General features: G+C 37.6%; 1 protein-coding gene across 3 annotated transcripts in view; it reads right to left on the bottom strand.

The window, feature by feature from the left end:
* Positions 1-675: 675 nt before the first annotated feature.
* CDK14 (cyclin dependent kinase 14) overlaps positions 676-18,533 on the bottom strand; it is a 722,913-nt gene continuing 705,055 nt past the window's right edge. For all 3 annotated transcript variants that reach the window (XM_060196252.1, XM_060196255.1, XM_060196254.1), the window contains one exon: positions 676-4,078. The gene's annotated coding sequence lies outside the window, so the exon portion shown is untranslated. The remainder of the gene's footprint in view (positions 4,079-18,533) is intronic.

Here is an 18,533-nt window from a genome sequence, read left to right on the forward strand (position 1 = left end):
TACTCACCTCATCTTGGGATATATACAAAACAAATGAAGAGGCAAGAGATGATAAATAGGATTGTCATTAAACAAATCCAGATTGACTCCAGATACATGAAATATGCAATGGACTTGTGGCTTCTGCAGCTCACAGGGTTGTTTTGTACAGTCTTTTATGATCACCTAAATTCAGCACAGTAAATCCAGGGAAGGGAAAGTATAAAAGATTTCTGGGACATTTCAGCTGACTCACTCCTTCCCACATCCAATAGCATTTTGTGTCTGGTCTCTTAACTTCACACTTTTAAGAACAGCTGCAAATAAGACTTTTAAAAAAATATTTATCTATTCCCTTTTGTTGTCTTTGTTGTTTTATTGTTGTAGTTATTATTGATGTCGTTTTTGTTGGATAGGACAGAGAGAAATGGAGAGAGATGGGGAAGAAAGGGGGGAGAGAAAGATAGACACCTGCAGACCTGCTTCACCATTTGTGAAGTGACACTCCCTGCAGATGGGGAGCTGGGGTGGGGGGGTTCGAACCAGGATCCTTACGCGGGTCCTTGCTTTGCGCCACCTGTGTTTAACCTACTGCGCTACCGCCCGACTCACTTACATATAAGAATTTTCAGACACTGTTTCTTTGACCCTGGCAACAGAGTTATTTGTCAGTCACCAACTTGCACCAAGAAAATGTACAGATTCTGCTATACTTTATTCTGTATCATGTTACAAGAGAACAACAGTGACAGTTGACAAACCATTACATCTTTCATAATACAGACAAATTACAATTGGTAACAAATATGCAACATGTATTATTCCATTCTCTTTACTATGTGCTGTTTTGAAGCATAATAGCTTTCTGAATAGTGCTATCACATTTCTTAGGTACCAACCACCTGTTAGAAAGTACTCACCTCAGTGTATTGTATTAAAAAAAGATGAAAGAAAAACATTTTAAATCCACTTCCCACTAGAGAATGTAGATTTTGTATGTGCCTCTAAAATATGCTGCTTCATAAAGGGGAATGAGAATAAGAAACTGCTTTTTTTTTTACTTGGGTTTTTTTTTTTAATTTTATTTTTCCTTTTGGTATATTAGAAAATCTCAAGGCAGTAACATATATGTTTTCCTCTGCCTACAAACCAGTAATGGAGATGGAAGTTAAGCGTAATTATGCAGCATATTCCTATGTATAGGGGGCAGGCAGTAATCTACCCCAGTATGTACAGCCTAAACATCCTCTTATATAACAAAGATTACAAAAACAGTAATATTCACATGAGTATCCTGTATAGACAAATAACCTAGGTACTGATTCCACCGGCTCTCATATACACATTGAAGATAGGATACCTAGTGGCCTTGCTTTCTCTGCAAGCCAGGAGGTATCCCTAGAAACTTTTCTCATCACTCTTGGGAGGTAGAAATAGTTTCTCACCCTTGTATCAGTGGATAGACAGCTGCCTCTGCCTTATGTCTTCTATTTTTTTTTCTAAGCATTACAAACATTTGATTCATGTCCTATGTGTCTTGTGATTTTAGGTGAACCAAACTGTTCCTTTAAGAAAATGGAAATGAATTCCCAAACGCCCTTGCAGAATACTGTGTGTGCTATGATGCAGCACTGATATAATCACAATGCTAACATGTCCTAATATTTCAGCTGGTTGAATTCACACTACCCCTTCATATAAAAATAATCTCACAAAAACATTCCAGTGCTTTCTCAACAGAATAATAAAATCTGCTGAATACAGTCTGCAGTGATCTCCATGGCTGCCTTCAGCAACAGGAGAGAAGGAAAGGGGGGAGGATGTGACTGCAGATGGCAGAGGGCAAGAGAGAGAGAGAGAGAGAGAGATCATTCAAACTCTGGATTTCCTATACTGACAGCAAGAATGGGAGAAACTGAAAGTCTCCTAACACAACCTTCTGAGATGCTTGCCTCAGTAATAAAATAGGTTTTCCTCCCACTGAATAGTATTATGTTTCATTTCCCAAAAGAAGCTGCCTATGACAGAGGGCATGTATACCAAATAACTCCAGCATTTCTAATTGAAGTATTTGAACATTAGGTATCTTCAAATGCCCATGTTAGAAAGTGTATCAAATGGCAAGATTTAGACATCAGTTGCTTGTAGGTTAGACACTGTAAAATACAAAATTTCTGCCTCTTCCCCAATTGAGTCATTTAAAACTAATCACAGGAAAGGCCATTTTTGACTGCATGGAATGTTTTCCTCCCATATTTACTTTAAGGAATTCTAATTTAAGTACATGGCAAATCAAAATACCTCTAAAGGGCTCCTATGAGTTGGAATGTACAAAAGAATAATGGGAAAGATTTTAACATAGCAAAGCTTAAACATTCTAGTCTTGGATAATTTTGTTCTTTTAAACATCAATCAGTAAACAAGTCCTTGCCTAACACTTAGAAGCTACAATGTATGCTATTCCTAGATAAGATGGATTAAGACATTGACAGAGAGAGATACACTGCATTCCAAGAAGGTACCATTTTAATGTTTAGGGATTCTAGGTCCAATATCCCAAATATACTGGATTTGGCAAGAGAAAAGCTTTCCCCACACTTGACTTTCCAGAACCTTAGTCAAACTGGGTCATAATCGCTATTCTTAAGCCGAAAAAAAAGTGCAATGCATTTTTTAGACCTTTAATCTTTCTGACTATTAGGAAAACAGCAAACAATGTACACACTGTTTTTCCATAGCAGTCTGTTTTCTGAAGAGCAAGGTTTCATGCTGTCCATGAATTTCTTAACTGTCCCTATGGCCTCAGTATTTCCTGGGATTCTGCTAGAAGGCCTATCCCACTGGGAGACAGTAGGCAGTTCCCCTCTGGGATATCGCATGCACAATCCACTTTTCCCTTCTTGTCACACACTTGCCTTCATCCTCCAAAGTCACTTAACTTCTAGAAGATGGAAAGCAGGCCTTTCTTTTCCCCCTTTCCATCCTTAAAGCAAAACTTCCGCATTGTCTTGAAAGCCCACACTCAAAACAGTTCTTCCAGGATTGTTTAAACTAAGATAATCCAATGATGCTTGCAATGTTTTAAAAAGTGATTTTTTTTTTGCTTTGGTGTAAATGAGTGAACCCTGAACTTCAGTTAAATGTAATTTTCTTCTAAATCATTAACTATTAGAGATGACTTTCAGGGCTCATCCAGCAGATCCAAATCTTCTGTATCCACATTTTTGTCCTTCTCTCTTGTCTCCATTTAGAAAATAATCACGAAGTGAACAGAGGGGTGGGAAGGGAAAAAAAAAGATGTTGACTAGACTCAGAAGATGCATAAAAAGTTACCTCAACCTCCAGAGGTTGAAAATAAGCAATTTACTTATCCCTGTCCATGTTCTTAATCCTTGACACTTGATTCTTCACTTCCAACCAACTCTGAAAAATTCTATCAGTCGCTTAAAATGCTAAACAGACTCTGGTATCGTGTGTGTGTGTGTGTGTGTGTGTGTGTGTGTGTGTGATTGTGAAGGTATTTCCAAGAACACACTTGCAAATGTCCTCAAAAGGTAAGTGACAAGTGGCACTCCAGAGTTAGGGACCAAGCTGTCAAGTCAATCAGAGAACATTTTGCTTTAGCTGAAAATTTCCATCCTATGGCTGCAAAATGTACACTGCTCTCAAAGAAAACACACATTGCTTTATGCCACTATGTGGCTTTCAAGTACAGACATTACTGAAGAAGTGTGAACACCAAATGTGTTGTCTTAATGTATTTAAGACATGGCTGGTGAAAGCATAAAAATCTTTACAGAGACACTGTGCTGCAGAGGGAAATCAAATAAAATCAAACACAAAAGACTGAAAAGAATACATGCCATGTATCAGTAAGCAAAGCTTAATCTTCACATAGTTCTTGGAAATCACAAAGTATCCAAATGCGTGCAAGGTTTTAAATAAATTGCAGGGAGAACAGGGGCTTGCCAGCTTCAATTTTCTTGTAAGTGAAATCCTCCACAGGGAGTGAAAGGAGACTGATCCATTATTCCCTTCATATTATTGGCCACTTCATTAATGTTTTTTTCTTTCTTCCCAGGATGATGACAACTTAATCCTGGGAGGAAGTAAAGAAGGAAATTTATTATATATATATATATATATATAAACTTACATCATTCATTTTTTTCTAAATTACATGAGACATCGAAATCATTCAGGCCAAAGTAAGCCATTCTGTTTTCTTCAGTCAGTCTCAAGCATGCATATACATATATATGTATAAATCTGAGGTAGAATAGTCTCCTTAACTAAAAACAGTACTTATGTATGATAAACAAGTGTGAGGACTACATTTTCTTTCCTTAAAATAAGTTAATTCCATGAATTTAAATGGTCCAACCTCCTCTTGGATTATTTAGAGATAAAGAAATTCAACAAATTTCCTTCCCCCAATCAGTATTTGATTTGCCATTATCAGTATTACTGGTAATACTGATCATAATTAAGTGCCTGTAGCATAGCACAGACCATTAAAAGGACACACCATTTTTATGAAATGAGGCAGAAACATAGATACAAATATGCTTTTAAAAATCCAGCTGCATGTAATTCCTCACTTGCTTATTATCAGATAGTTTTATGAATGACATTTGGCTAGCATGACCTGAATTGCCAGCTTCTTCCCAATATCCTTCAAATGACAGTGTGTTCCAAAAATGTTAGCTTAAATTCAGTAACCACTTCCATGTGAACAGTTCATGAATAAAGAAGAAATGTTCACTCTGCACCTGACCACATTTCTTTTTGGCACTTAAAAGGATTTTCATTAAGTCTCCAGGATGGGAAAAGCATATTTTCTTCTGGAATCAAGTCAGTTCAGTTCCACTGAGTCCCAGAACTCATTTTTCATCTCACTTTACAAGATTGAGATGACCTAGGATTAACTAGTTTACTTGTGTCCTATTACAATGCCACACTGTCATCTTCCTGGGCAGACAGAGGACCATAGTATTGTGCTGAAACCGCATGCTGCTGTTGTCCATCCCTGTCTGTCACTACCTTGGCCAAGAGACCAATCTTACAGTTAAGAACCATAAATAACACTCTCCCTACCCTCTGCTCATTTTTAGTAACTGAACTATGGTGAATATATATATCATAAACACATATATATCAAAGCACTGCTCGGCTCTGGCTGATGATAGGCTGGGGTTGGGGGTGTTGAACCTTGGTCCTTGTATACTGTAACATGGGCACTCAGCCTGGTGCACCTCCACCTGGCCTATACATGACAATTGTAAAGTCCATCCAATTATAGCACATATAAGCACTTCACAGCTTTTATGGATGAATAATACTCCACTGTATGGATATGCCACATTTTGCTAATGAGATGATACATACTTGGCTTGTTCACTTCCTCCACTGTTATGAATAATCCTGCTGTCAATATGTGTCCAAGGATTTATTTGAATAACTATTTTAAATCATTTTGGATAAAGCAAAAGTGGAATTCCTGGGCAAAGAAGATATACAGTCAACAAGAACATGAAAGAGGAAGTGACAAACTTTCTCAGAGCGGCACAGCATTCTATATCTTCATCAGCAATATATAAATACTTTTAATTTATTGACATGACATTCATGCCAACATTTGTTATTTTCTTTTTTTTTAAAATGTTATTATTAGAAATGTATTAACAATTTAAAACCAGTGTTGAAATTCAGTCAGATCTAGGGCCATACCACCCTAAACATGCCCAATCTTGTCTGAAATTCAATCAGTTTACTAACTTGAAACTTTAAGTGCTTAGATTAAAGGAATATATACTCAGAACTGAAGTCTATACATTAAAAAGCGCTAGACATTCTATTTTTCACTCTCATATTGATTAAATAGTGATTTATAAGATTCTAAGTTAATAGGAGTGTATATTAACACCATTCCTTACCCCAACCACCCTATAGTGAAGCTACTCTCCCCCCAGAATTTTTTACTTTAGTGCAATACTCCAAACTCAGTCAAATTCTGCTTTACTTTCCCTCTCTATTCTTTCTCAACTTCTGTTTATGAGTGGGATCATTACTCTTTCTGGTTTATCTCACTTACCATAATCCCTTCAGGCCCCATCCACAATGGGGCAAAGAGGGTGAATTTATTCATAACTGAGTAGTATTTGTTATTTTCTATTTGGCTTTTCCTTATTGTTGTTATTATTAACATTACCATCCCAGTACATGTGAATTAACATCTCCTGTGACTCTGATTTACAGTCTTCTAGTGGTTGATACTGGGAATTCTTAGATGCTGTTATACATTTATACATCTTCTTTGGAGAAATATCTATTTGTATTCTTTGCCCATTCTTAAATTGGGATGTTCATATTTTTATTGTTGAGTTTCAGATGTTCTTTATATAGTTTTGGTGTTAATATCTTATCAAACATATGATTTGAAAATATGTTCTTCTACTCTATGGACCATCTTTTCATTCTGCTAGTAGTGTCCTTTAATGTATAAATATTTTAATTGTGACTTTTTCTTTTTGGTTGTATCTTTGATGTTATATCTGAAATTCCATTACCAAAACCAATGTAATGAAGATATACCCATACATTTTCTTCTAAGAACTTTTTTATTAATTAAAACTTTTTATTGCAGGGGCCAGGTGATGGTAAATCTGGTTAAGTACACATATTACAGTGTGCAAGGACCTGGGTTCAAGCTCCCAGTCCCCACTTGCAGAGGGAGGCTTCACAAGTAGTGAACCAGTGCTGCAGGTCTCTATCTCTCTCTCCCTCTATATCTTTCCTTTCCCTCTCAATTTATCTGTCTCTATCCAAAAATAAATAGATATTTAAAAAATTTTATTGCAGTGTTTATCACTTTTCAAGGAATCCACTGGTCCTGGCATCCATTTTTTATTTTATTCTTTCTCTCTCTCTTTTTTTTTTTAAACAAAAGTGGAGATAAATCGAGAGATTGGGGGAGATACAGACGGAGAGAGTAAGAGAGACCTTGCTTCACTTCCAGTGCTTATGAAACTTTGGCCCCTCAGGTGAGAACTAGGAGCTTGAATTCAGGCACTGGCACATGGTGCACTCTACCACAGGAGCCATCACCCAGTCCCAGGCACTGACATCTTTTTTGAGGATCATAACATCAAGAGACCAGCTGTCCCTATAGCATACCACTCCATAGACCAATCCCAATCCCACTACCAATCTTGATATTTTAATTATGCAGATGACAAAAATGCCCTACATTCTCCATGTTGCTTAAGTCATAGCAGAGATTCTGTTTCTTGAAAGAAGCCTTCCCATCCAGGGGGTTACAGTTTGATCTTGGCATATGTTCACCTAGGCACAGAGTTCCTACAACCACACCTAAATGAGGCAGTTACTGTGTGGCTCTCCTCTGTCCATCACAGCAGAATGGACACCCAGGGCTTAAGTTGGCATACCAAAGCAGAGATTTCATTCTGTCCCTCCTAAGATGTGGGGAACACTTCCTGTGAGGGAGCAAATAAGATGTCAAGTGATATCATTATGCTCTTGATTAAGTTTGGCTTTGTGGAACACTGTGCACCTAAACATATCCTAGACCTGGTTCAGGTACTCAGTGAACAGTTGTTGAATGAATAAAAGAGGAAAGGTGTAAGCTGAAAACTCAGGAGTAGCATGTATTCTCACATGTAGCCATGTTCTCTCATGGCACAATGCTAGTGGGTAACTGTTGTGCTGTGCTCTTGCTCTAAGACACTATGGACACTAAGGACACTATGCCAGGTATAGAACATTTCATTCACAAATATACACAAGTCAAGGAAAGTGAATAGAATTAACACCTTGCTAAGGGCCACCCTTGCTTTATTTATTTTTTAATTTCACCTTCTTTTTGAAAGACATGATCTTATTTTCAATATGACTTGACTTCATGGAATAATAAACTATGGATCACCAAAGTCCATGGCATGTTATTAGTCTGTTGGGTAGACTTAACCCTTTTCCTCCTCCTCTTCATCATCCTAATTATTTCTCCTTCTCCTTTCTTTTCTCCCTGATCCTCCTTCTCTTTTGTTTTCCACTGATGATATTTGTCTTTACTTTTGTCCTGGATCTTTAAGTGTAATCTATAGAATCATGTGTACTTCACACTAGGCACAAGCAAAACTGAATGGTAAAGGATAATACATAATAACAATAATTGGATAATACATGGTGACACAGTGATTATGATAAGTCTATTACTTAGGTTTTGGCTCAAGCAGTTAGTGGTAGGAGCCAAAATAAGAAAACAAGGGAAGTGCCAGTGAGAGTTATTGATAGATTCATTCCATCTGCATGAGGTGATTATATAGTCTAACTTGTGCCAACTTCCCTGCCTTTTTTTTCTTGAACAGCATTAGCAATAGTTTCAATTTTACAAAGTAAGTTAGTTTACTGTTAAACACTTGTTTAAAATCTAAATGCAATCTTACATTTTATCAATAAATTGATGAAAGAGAGAACATATGACATCCACAGGGAAACTGTATATAAAAGTGATATAAATTCCCTTACACTGAATTGATTATTACAGTATACTGCATATACAATACAAACAAACCAGGAATATGAGTTATAAGCTCACCTATATGCATATCAACTCATAGGTATTTAAATCATAAGATTAAAGGATGCTATTTTTACTTTGCCTTGCACTTTTACAGGGGGTTTTCTCTAAGAAGGAAAGGTTTTAAGCAAGATATAAGATTTTATTGATAAAATCCTTATTCAGAAATATCTACATAGAGCTTCTCAGCTATAAATATTAATTAATTGGATTGCCGGTACCCATAATGCAACTTTGTTCTGACCCATGTGCCCTATGAACTAGATATTTTTTGGATTCAATTTTCTTAAAACCAACTGTCAGCATTATGTGATGGAGGAGATGAAAAATGAAAATGAGCAGTCCTGCTGTGCAGGTGGGTGACCTGTGGGAGAGAGTCTGCCTGGTAGGATTTTTACAGGAACCATCAGACACAGACCAATTGATTAGATCATCTCATACCCGCCACCAACTAGGCTCAAGAGACTAATTAGAGAGAGTACTGCCTGCGCAGGCACCCCATTGACACCTAATTTGCTCAGCCAAAGCCTTTGGGGAAAATGTATTATCTCTGCAGCTGCACTTCATGCATTTCTGATTTAAGGCATAAGCAAGGAGTGCTTCATCACTCTTTTGAGCAAACTGAATGAAGAAGCCCTTAAGTGGTAAATGCAAGCAAACAGATCCAAATTAAAACCGGGCCAGGCTCTTTCTAATTCCCTCTGTGCTCCCTTAAATTTCTGTGTGTGTACACACACACACACACACACACACACACACACACATGAGTTTAGATGCTGTTGGGATAACATAGTCAAGGGTCCAAGCTCAAACTACTTCCATGTGACCACATATTTGCCTTTTCGCTGGTCTATTTATCCACCTTAAGGTTTCCAAGTTTGTTGGGGGTGGTGGTGGTGGGGTGGTGGTGGTGGTGGTGGTGGTGTGTGTGTGGGTGGGGGATGGGGAGAGTTCCCAAATACTACTGCTCATCCACAAAATATTCTGTTTCCACAGGATGAGTCTGAACCAGATTTTTTACCCTCAAGTCTCACTGGAGACAAGCTATCATTTTAGTTCCAAATTAAAACAACTATAGGTTTTGCTGTCACGGCTTAATTGTGAACAAAATGTTCTCCAGGATGTATGTATAGCTGCAGGATAATCCACTTATTTATATTTGAGAACTAACTTTCTTCATAAAGGTTCTACTTGAGAGGAAAGAATTATTAAAATTTTCCTGAAAGTATACTTCATAATATCATATACAGTGTAAAACTATGAATTCATTGTCTTTAATTGACACAATGTCAATTAGATTTGAGCTACTCTAGCTTTTATCTGCTTCTTACTTAGAATAGAACTACTTCCAACCTCCTTTCAAATGTAGAATCCAAAGTACTGGTATATATGGAATCACTTAAACATGACTATGTCATTTATTTTTCACTGTAAAAAAGGAGATAAAAGTAATAATCTAGAAGACACAGAAGAATTTGGAAATCTTTGTGCCAAACCTATTGGTCATGGAAAATAAATTTCCATAATGCTGGCATAAAATTTTAAAAGATATGAATTTGTCCTAAAGAATTACTGCTTTTATGTCCTTCTACTGACATATTACCCATATTTTCTAGGGAATGACTATTGATTCTCCTTTGTATTTTTGCATTTATCACATTTTCTTAAAAATTCATTGATGATTTTGGAGGATCACCTTAGGTGCCTAATTTTTAAACCCGCATTCGAATTTTGACTTGTTTAGGAGTGGTTTTGAGGGATCATAAGTTACTTCCAGTTTTATTTCTCTAAGGACTCTAGATTTACAATCTTGTAAAACATTAAATCACTAATAAAATTACATTAAAAAAACTTGAGGGGGTCGGGCGGTAGTACAGTGGGTTAAGCGCACATGGCACAAAGTGCAAGGACCATTGTTAAGGATCCTGGTTCGAGCCCCCGGCTCCCCACCTGCAGGAGGGTTACTTCACAAGCGGTGAAGCAGGTCTGCAGGTGTCTATCTTTCTCTCCCCCTCACTGTCTTTCCTTCCTCTCTCTATTTCTCTCTGTCCTATCCAACAATGAAAGACATCAACAATAGCAATGATGACCACGACAGGGGCAACAAAAGGGGAGAAAAGATGGCCTCTAGGAGCCGTGGGTTCGTGGTGCGGGCACTGAACCCCAGCAATAACCCTGGAGGCAAAAAAAAAAAAAAAGGAAGAAAGAAAGAAAGAAAAAAAAAACAAAGACCTTAAGTAACACATTTAAGTGTTCCTAAAGTTCACTCTGATTGATGGTAAATAAAGTCCAGGAAAATTCCCTTTCTTTAAGTACAAAAGTACTAGGACTTCACAAGAAAAGTATATATATATAAAAAAGTATATAAAAGTATATATATATAAAAGTATATATATATAAAGTATATATATTAAAAAAAAAGCTCAAACAACTACCAGAATGTACCACTTTGAGTTCGTTTTGCTTAAAATACTAAGGAAAAAATTCAAATAGACCTAAGAGGGTAGCTACTTGAGAGTTGGTAATACACAGGTCTTAACACAGGTCTTGGTAATACAGAGGTCTCAAGGGCAATTCCTGGCATCTCCAATGGCAGAGCTGATTTATAAAAAAACCTAAAAAATCTTTTGGGCTGGGGAGACAGCATAATGGTTATGCAAATGGATTTCATGCCTGAGGCTCTGAGCTCCCAAGTTCAATTCCCAGAACCACTATAAGCCAAAATTAAGCAGTGCTCTGGTAAACAAATAAATATTAAACAAACTTTTGTGTCTAGTCATTGTCAAGCAGAGTTCACTACTGTAGAGAATTAACCTTAGGAGTAAGCACCTAGGCAAGTACAAAGATCTTTGTAGTAAAAACATACATGTATATTATACATACACATCTATTTGTATACATATTTGCATGTGCTACTTATTAGTGTTCATTCAAATTCTATAGATTTAATGTTATATTCTGTTTTGTGTGTGCGCGTGTCAATAAGATGATTTAAACTTTATTTACTTGTAATATTATTAGTGATTTACAAGATTATAAAGTAATAGGGGCGTCATTCCAAACCACACCCACCATCAAAGTTCTGTGCCTCCACCCTCTTCCAATGGTAACCACCATAGTTCTCCCAGTAGAAATAGGCTGAATATATAGTTTTCAACTCCATGTGTTTCAATTCTTTGTATTCCATTTAGGAGTGAAATCATGATGTAGTTTTCCTTCACTGCCTTACTGACTTCACCACTCGTAATCACTGCCAGTTCTATTTAGTCCCAAAGGACACATTATATCCCGTTTTTAACTGGTGAGTAGTTTATGTGATATTCTGTATACCGCACATGAATACTGGATTTAAAATAATGCGCTGTACCTCATACTGACTTTAAAATATCTGGGAACAATTTAACTCTTAATTTTGGCAGAGTATTATGCTATGCTTTAAGTAGAAATGTAGGACTTTTTTATTAGAAAATATGAAATCACTACTTCCCAGCCACTCAGATATTACACTGGAGCTCTTTGAGGATGGGGAGAAGAGGAACAAAACAGAAGGAAGGAGAAAATTAGTTAAACGTACTTCTGTATCTTATTTCTGATTTATGATAATCATCCTTGATTCCCACAAAACAGAACATATCTTTCAGACCGGTGAGAGAATATTAATTAAAATGAATGCAGAATTAGACAGGCTTTGTTTCAAGCTTAGCAGAAGGTCCATCATTCAAAACAGCCCAAATCCTTTCAGTTGAAAGCTGTTTGGTAACATCCATATGGATGCACAATGCACTAATTGCAGCAACTTTGTACACTTTAAGCTTTATGCCAAAGTGGTGATTTTAATTAAAAGTTTTTTAGGTGAATTTATAAGGAGAATATTTCAAAACAAGGCATTTCTTACAAAAAGAGACTGACTTAAAATCCCATTTTCATAATCATCATTATCAGTGCACATTTATTGGAATCCTTAACAAAGAACAGGCATTATATGATGTGCAATTAGCTGTGATGGAAAAGAATAGTCCATTTTAATGCTGTGCCTATTTAAGTCAGATTTATGTAAATATTTAACACTAGGTAGGCTTTAGACACCTATAGGCTAAAGGATGGCACTTCTAGGAGCACTTTCTATACCAGTGTAGGCCAAACAGGATACATGAAAGAAGAGGAGGCTTTTTAAAAATATTATTACCATTTTTAATTTCTTTATTGGAGGATTAATGGACTTGACAGTAAAATACAAGTTTGTACATGCATAACATTTCCCAGTTTTCCACATAACCATTCGGCCCCCACTAGGTCCTCCTCTGCCATTATAATACAGGCAGTGAACCCCGTCCCCCCAACACACATACACACACACACACACACACACACACACACACACACACACACACACACACACACTCCAGAATCTTTCACTTTGGTGAAATACATCAACTCCAGTCCAAGTTCTGCTATTGCTTTTTTCAATTTCTATCTCTGAGTGTGATCATCCCATATTCATCTTTTTGTTTCTGACTTATCTCACTTAACAGAAGCTCCATCCAAGATGGGGTGAAGAAGGTGAATTCACCATTGTTAATAGTTGTGTAGGATTCCATTGTGTATATAGACCACAAATTACTCAGCCACTCATCTATTGTTAGACACCTGGGTTGCTACCAGGTCTTGACTATTAAAAATCCTGTTGCTATGAACATAGTTTTTAAAACATTTTTTATATTTATTTATTTTCCCTTTTGTTGCCCCTGTTGTTTTTCATTGTTGTTGTAGTTATTATTGTTGTTGTTGTTACTGATGTCATTGTTGTTGGATAGGACAGAGAGAAATGGAGAGAGGAGAGAAAGACAGAATGGGGGAGAGAAAGACACCTGAAGACCTGCTTCACCACTTCTGAAGCGACTCCCCTGCAGGTGGGGAGCTGGGGGCTCAAACTGGGATCCTTATGCCAGTCCCTGCGCTTTACGCCACCTGCACTTAACCCACTGTGCTGCTGCCTAACTCCCTGAACATAGTTATATATAAATCTTTTTGGATGAGTATGTTTGGTTCCTTAGGATATATCCACAGGAGGGGAATTGCAGGGTCATAGGGTAGATCCACTTCTGGCCAGTGATAGCATTTTTACCTAGGTCTTTCAAGAGCCTCCAAGACACATTTTAAAATTTTTTATTTATTTTGGAGACTGAAAGAAATTTAGAGAGGAATAGGGAAGGTAAGAAAGTAAAAGGGGAGGGAGAAGGAAGAGAGAGACTTGAACCTAGGTCCTTGAGCATTATTACGTGTGTTCTACCTAATTTTTAAAAAATTATATATCATACATATGAGCATGTGTGCACACATATGAAGTTTGAAATAATTTGTTGAGCATACTTTCTCAATTGACTGGTTTTCCAGTATAAATTAACTAATTAGAATTCTAACCTTTTAAACTTCCTTATATATCACTGTCTTACCAAACTATTTTTAAATACGTCACAGAGCACAGTTGTGCATGTACTTTTTAACAACTTAAAAAATACACAAAACTCAATAAACCACCTCTAAATATTTAGCAGTAACAGAAACACAGGGCTTACATTTGACTTTTTATTAAAAGAGTTGGGGAGGGATGTGGTTTTATTTTGGCTCTATTTTTCCCAAATTAAAATTTGCCTAGTATTATCATGCAATGTTTTGAAGCACACAAAGTTTTCATGCTAAGTGCTCTAAATTCAATAAAATTAAAAAATGATTACCTACAATTCAATTTTGTCTCATGAACCATCTTAGTAGGAATTTAAGAAACTGAAAAACATTTTTGTAGTATAAATCAAATCACTTGTGACTGGTAAACAGAGAAATGTCTCAGGATAAGCTAGATATCATGTTGGATGACAAAAGGGAGTCCTCCTCCTCCTCTCATTGTTCAAGTTTTGAGCCACCAAGTCACAGCATCCATGTTCAGAGCACATAAACAAAGCTGCACATAAACTGAAAAGGTAGAGACTATGGTACATCTTGTTCATTGCCTCACCTACTTCCTTTGGGTTGGTTTGGCCACATATTTGTTTTGAAATATTGCATAGTAACCCTAGCTTTGTGCAAAATTTCCTATGCCACCTAAAACCTGGCATCCAAAACCTTTCTATCTTGCTTTTTCTCAACTGAAAACTGATGTTACTTTGACTTCTTTTGTTATTGCAGTGTGTTGTACACTGTGTATCCTCTATGCCATGGAATTTATGTGCTGAAAGCTAACCCCGAATGTAATGGTATTTCAAGATGGAACCTTTTGAAAGAGATTAAGCAGCCAAGGTGAGAACCACATGAATAGGGCTATTGCATCATATGAGCAAACAGCAAAAAGAGGAGAGATTTTCAAGATACCTTATTTGCTGGTGTCTTGATATTGGGTTTCCTAACTTCCCAAACTATGAGAAATAAATATATGTTGTTTATAAGCCACTGAGTCTATGTTATTCTGTTACAGTAATTTGGATAGACTAGACACTATACTATGGTTACCAAGTTGGATGCATTTGAATGGTCTGCCCCTTCCTATAAGTCATGCAATTTTCATTTGGTAATCTGCTGAGCATAGGCAGGGTAGTATTATCTGTATATCTTTTCTGCTATGATATCATCATATTCTTATGGGAAGATTCTGATACCATCACAAAAGAACACACTGAGATCCAACCATAGTGCATCATCTTCTACCAGGAAATGTCTGTTGACAGTGAGACATGCTGAAGAAGGCAGACACTGGTGAGCCAGTTAAGCTCTCCACTAGCTCTTTCATGATATGAATGGTGTCAGTGAATAATTTCTTTTTAAAATATTTATTTAATTTATTAATTTATTATCGTACAGAGAGATAAACTGAAAGGGAATGGGGAGACTGAGAGGGAGAGAAGCAGAGAGACACGTGTAGCCTTGTTTCACCACCTGTGAAGCTTTCCCCTTGCAGGGGTGGGGATTGGGGACTTGAACTGGGTCCTTGCACACTGTTCAATCAACAATTTCTTAAAGCACAAATTACTGAGTGTTAAGTCACTTTCTCACTGTGTAATGTCATTCATATACATCTCCATCCCACAGAACTACAAGTTTTTTTTAAAGTATTTTGATACTGGTTATCCTCCTCCAACAAGTTGCTACTTATCTATACTATCCAAGATGAGTTGGTATATCAGCAATTAATGCCCATGTGGCACTTTAATACACTTGACTTTATTCTATTTTTTAAAGCATATTTTATTTATTAAAAAAATTTTTTTCCAGTGAAAGTGAAAGACCAGAGCACTGCTTAGCTTTGGCTTATATATAGTGGTACTGGGGATTGAACCTGGGACCTCAGAGGCTCAGGCATGACAGTCTTTTGAAGAACCACTATGCTGTCTCCCCAGCCTTATAAAATTGACTTTAAGGGACCAGGTGGTGGTGCACCTGGTTGAGCACACATGTTACAGTGCTCAAGGACCTGGGTTTGAGCCCCTGGTCCCCACCTGCAGAGGGAAAGCTTTGCAAGTGGTGAAGCAGAGCTGCAGGTGTCTCTCTCTCTCCCTCTCTATCTTCCCTACCCTCTCCATTTTTGTCTGTCTCTATCCAATAAATAAAGATAATAAAAAAATATAAAAAATTAAAAAATTGTCTTAAAAAAGTTCTAGTATGATTTATGTCATTTAATGCTATTTACCAATAACTATATCTTAGATACTGACAAGACCAGTTGCTTCCAGTCTCCCTTGTCTAAGATTTTAAGTGACTTAATATTTCAAAAAAGTTATTATTAGAAATACATTAACAATTTAAGCCCAGTGTTATAATTCAATCATGGGGAGGCCTCATATGGTACAATAAATCCTAACCATGGGATTTTCAAAGTAAATTAAGCTCCCAAATAACTTGGTTGTAGTAATATTTATCTATTGCCTTCATAAGTTCTAAGACAACTAGAAACCTTCCTCAATTCTTTTTAAAATCTGTATTTCTCTCAGTCCTGGAACCTCTGGAGCTTTGCTTGTTTTTTATTCATGCTTTTCTTGGCTGATATGATTTGATACTGCTTACCTCAAGCAAATCAATGCAAACAGTGCCACCTTGACATGTTTCACTTCAGACTGTGTCCAGAGACACCAGGATGGGATGTCAACTCTCCAGCTGTAATACTCTGGTGAGACCTTTCCTAGTTCATGGGACTCTCTAGTTCCATTCCAAATGATGCACTTCCTAGCAAAGTTATAGAACATAGGTATAGACGAGGACCCAAGGGACAGGAAACATGTCGACAGGTATCCATAAGTTAAGGGAAAATATATACCTTAAAGTAAAAGGGTGCAATAGGATGCAATAAGTAGACTTAAACTCAGTTAAGTACAGCAAGCAAGTGGAAAGACCTAAAAAAGATAGCATAAAGTACTTACTCAAATACTTTCTACTTAGGCCTAGATACCCTCTTCTACTACCCCTTACTTCACATCACTCAATCAGTAGAAGTTTATCCTTGCCAGACAAAATAAGGACTACAAAAGCTGGATAAGGGCAAGAGACTGGCACACTTTAATGATCTTCCTTTTGGTCACTACCAGGCCACCCCATTATCTGGGCCTCTAGTCAGGGAATCTTTGCATTCTCACAAAGATATGATGAGTGTAGACCTCTGGTAGATTCCTCTATCCACCATCACTGGTTACTTCCATCAGGAACATCATCATAATCCCTCTTGTGGGCCTTTCCAGGACGTTTCCCTTAATGTAGAACAGCAATGGCAGGGAATTTCCCACTCTGAAGGAAGGCTGGGTCAACCTGCTCTGCCACCTGAGCAAGAATGGTCCTGAAATGAGTGCAACCTAGAATATTCCTGGCTGTGACCGTGGACTATGAGCTCAGACTGACACAGATGCAGAGGTTACACATAATCCTGTGCTATATATGAATAGATATGAGCCCTAGGCCAGGTCGAAAGTGTTTTCACAGTGTTAACAGTATTTATATACTTTACTCATATTTGGGAGCTACTTTCTGCCTTGATTCAGCTCTCTAGTCCTATTCCCAACTCTGATACTATCTTCCCAGACAATACTTTTAGCCTACCTGCATATTAGCTATTGGGCTCAGACAAAAACTACTAAAGTCATGGACCTCTTGGAATATACCTAAAGTAGACTTCCTAGCTTCTTCTCTATTTTTATCTTTAGGTTCCTGTTTACTAAACAATTTGTATTGCTTTATATCTTAGTGCCTTTTAGCCATAAAGTTGCAGACACTACCATGATGCCATCCTGACCTCCCTGAGCAGATGACCTCACCAATGGGTCCTGGAGCCTCACCTTTGTCAGGCATTAAGCCAGTCCCCCTGCTCCCTTTGCACTGCTGATAGTATGGCCTATTTACATAATCATTGTTTTGCCTGAAAGATTCCCACCCATTGATCTATCTTCTTTCTACCTCGAGACCCTCCCTGCCTGCAGGGTAACATTAATCCCACCAGCTAAAACTATCACAACAGTTGCTAAGGAAGCTTCCACCTTCCCAGCATGCCTATTGCCTTTCTCCACCTCTTTCCCAAGCTATGTTCATTTCCAACTTGCCACTTCCAGTTTTATCCTATAAAGCCACTTCTGTTTCTGGTTTCTCTCTCTTTCTCTCTTCTGCGTCCTGACCTTGAGGAGGGCAGGCGTGCAGGGGGCAGACACTGGCAGTTGCGGTTTTTGGCTCCACGTGGCCTAACCCACTGCACTCACGCCTGACTCAGGGGCTCCCACATAAATAAAGAATTATATTACCACGCTGTCACGAGTTCCTGGTCTCTCTCCTATGATGCAAGCCTAGAACACCTCCCCAGAGCCCTACCTCACTAGGGAAAGATAGAAACAGGCTGGGTGTATGGATCAACCTGCCAATGTCCATGCTCAACAGAGCAGCAATTACAGAAGCCAAGCCTTCTACTTTTTGCACCCCATGAAGATCTTTT

This window comes from Erinaceus europaeus, chromosome 8 (assembly GCF_950295315.1).
Source record: "Erinaceus europaeus chromosome 8, mEriEur2.1, whole genome shotgun sequence".
Taxonomy (NCBI): Eukaryota; Metazoa; Chordata; class Mammalia; order Eulipotyphla; family Erinaceidae; genus Erinaceus; species Erinaceus europaeus.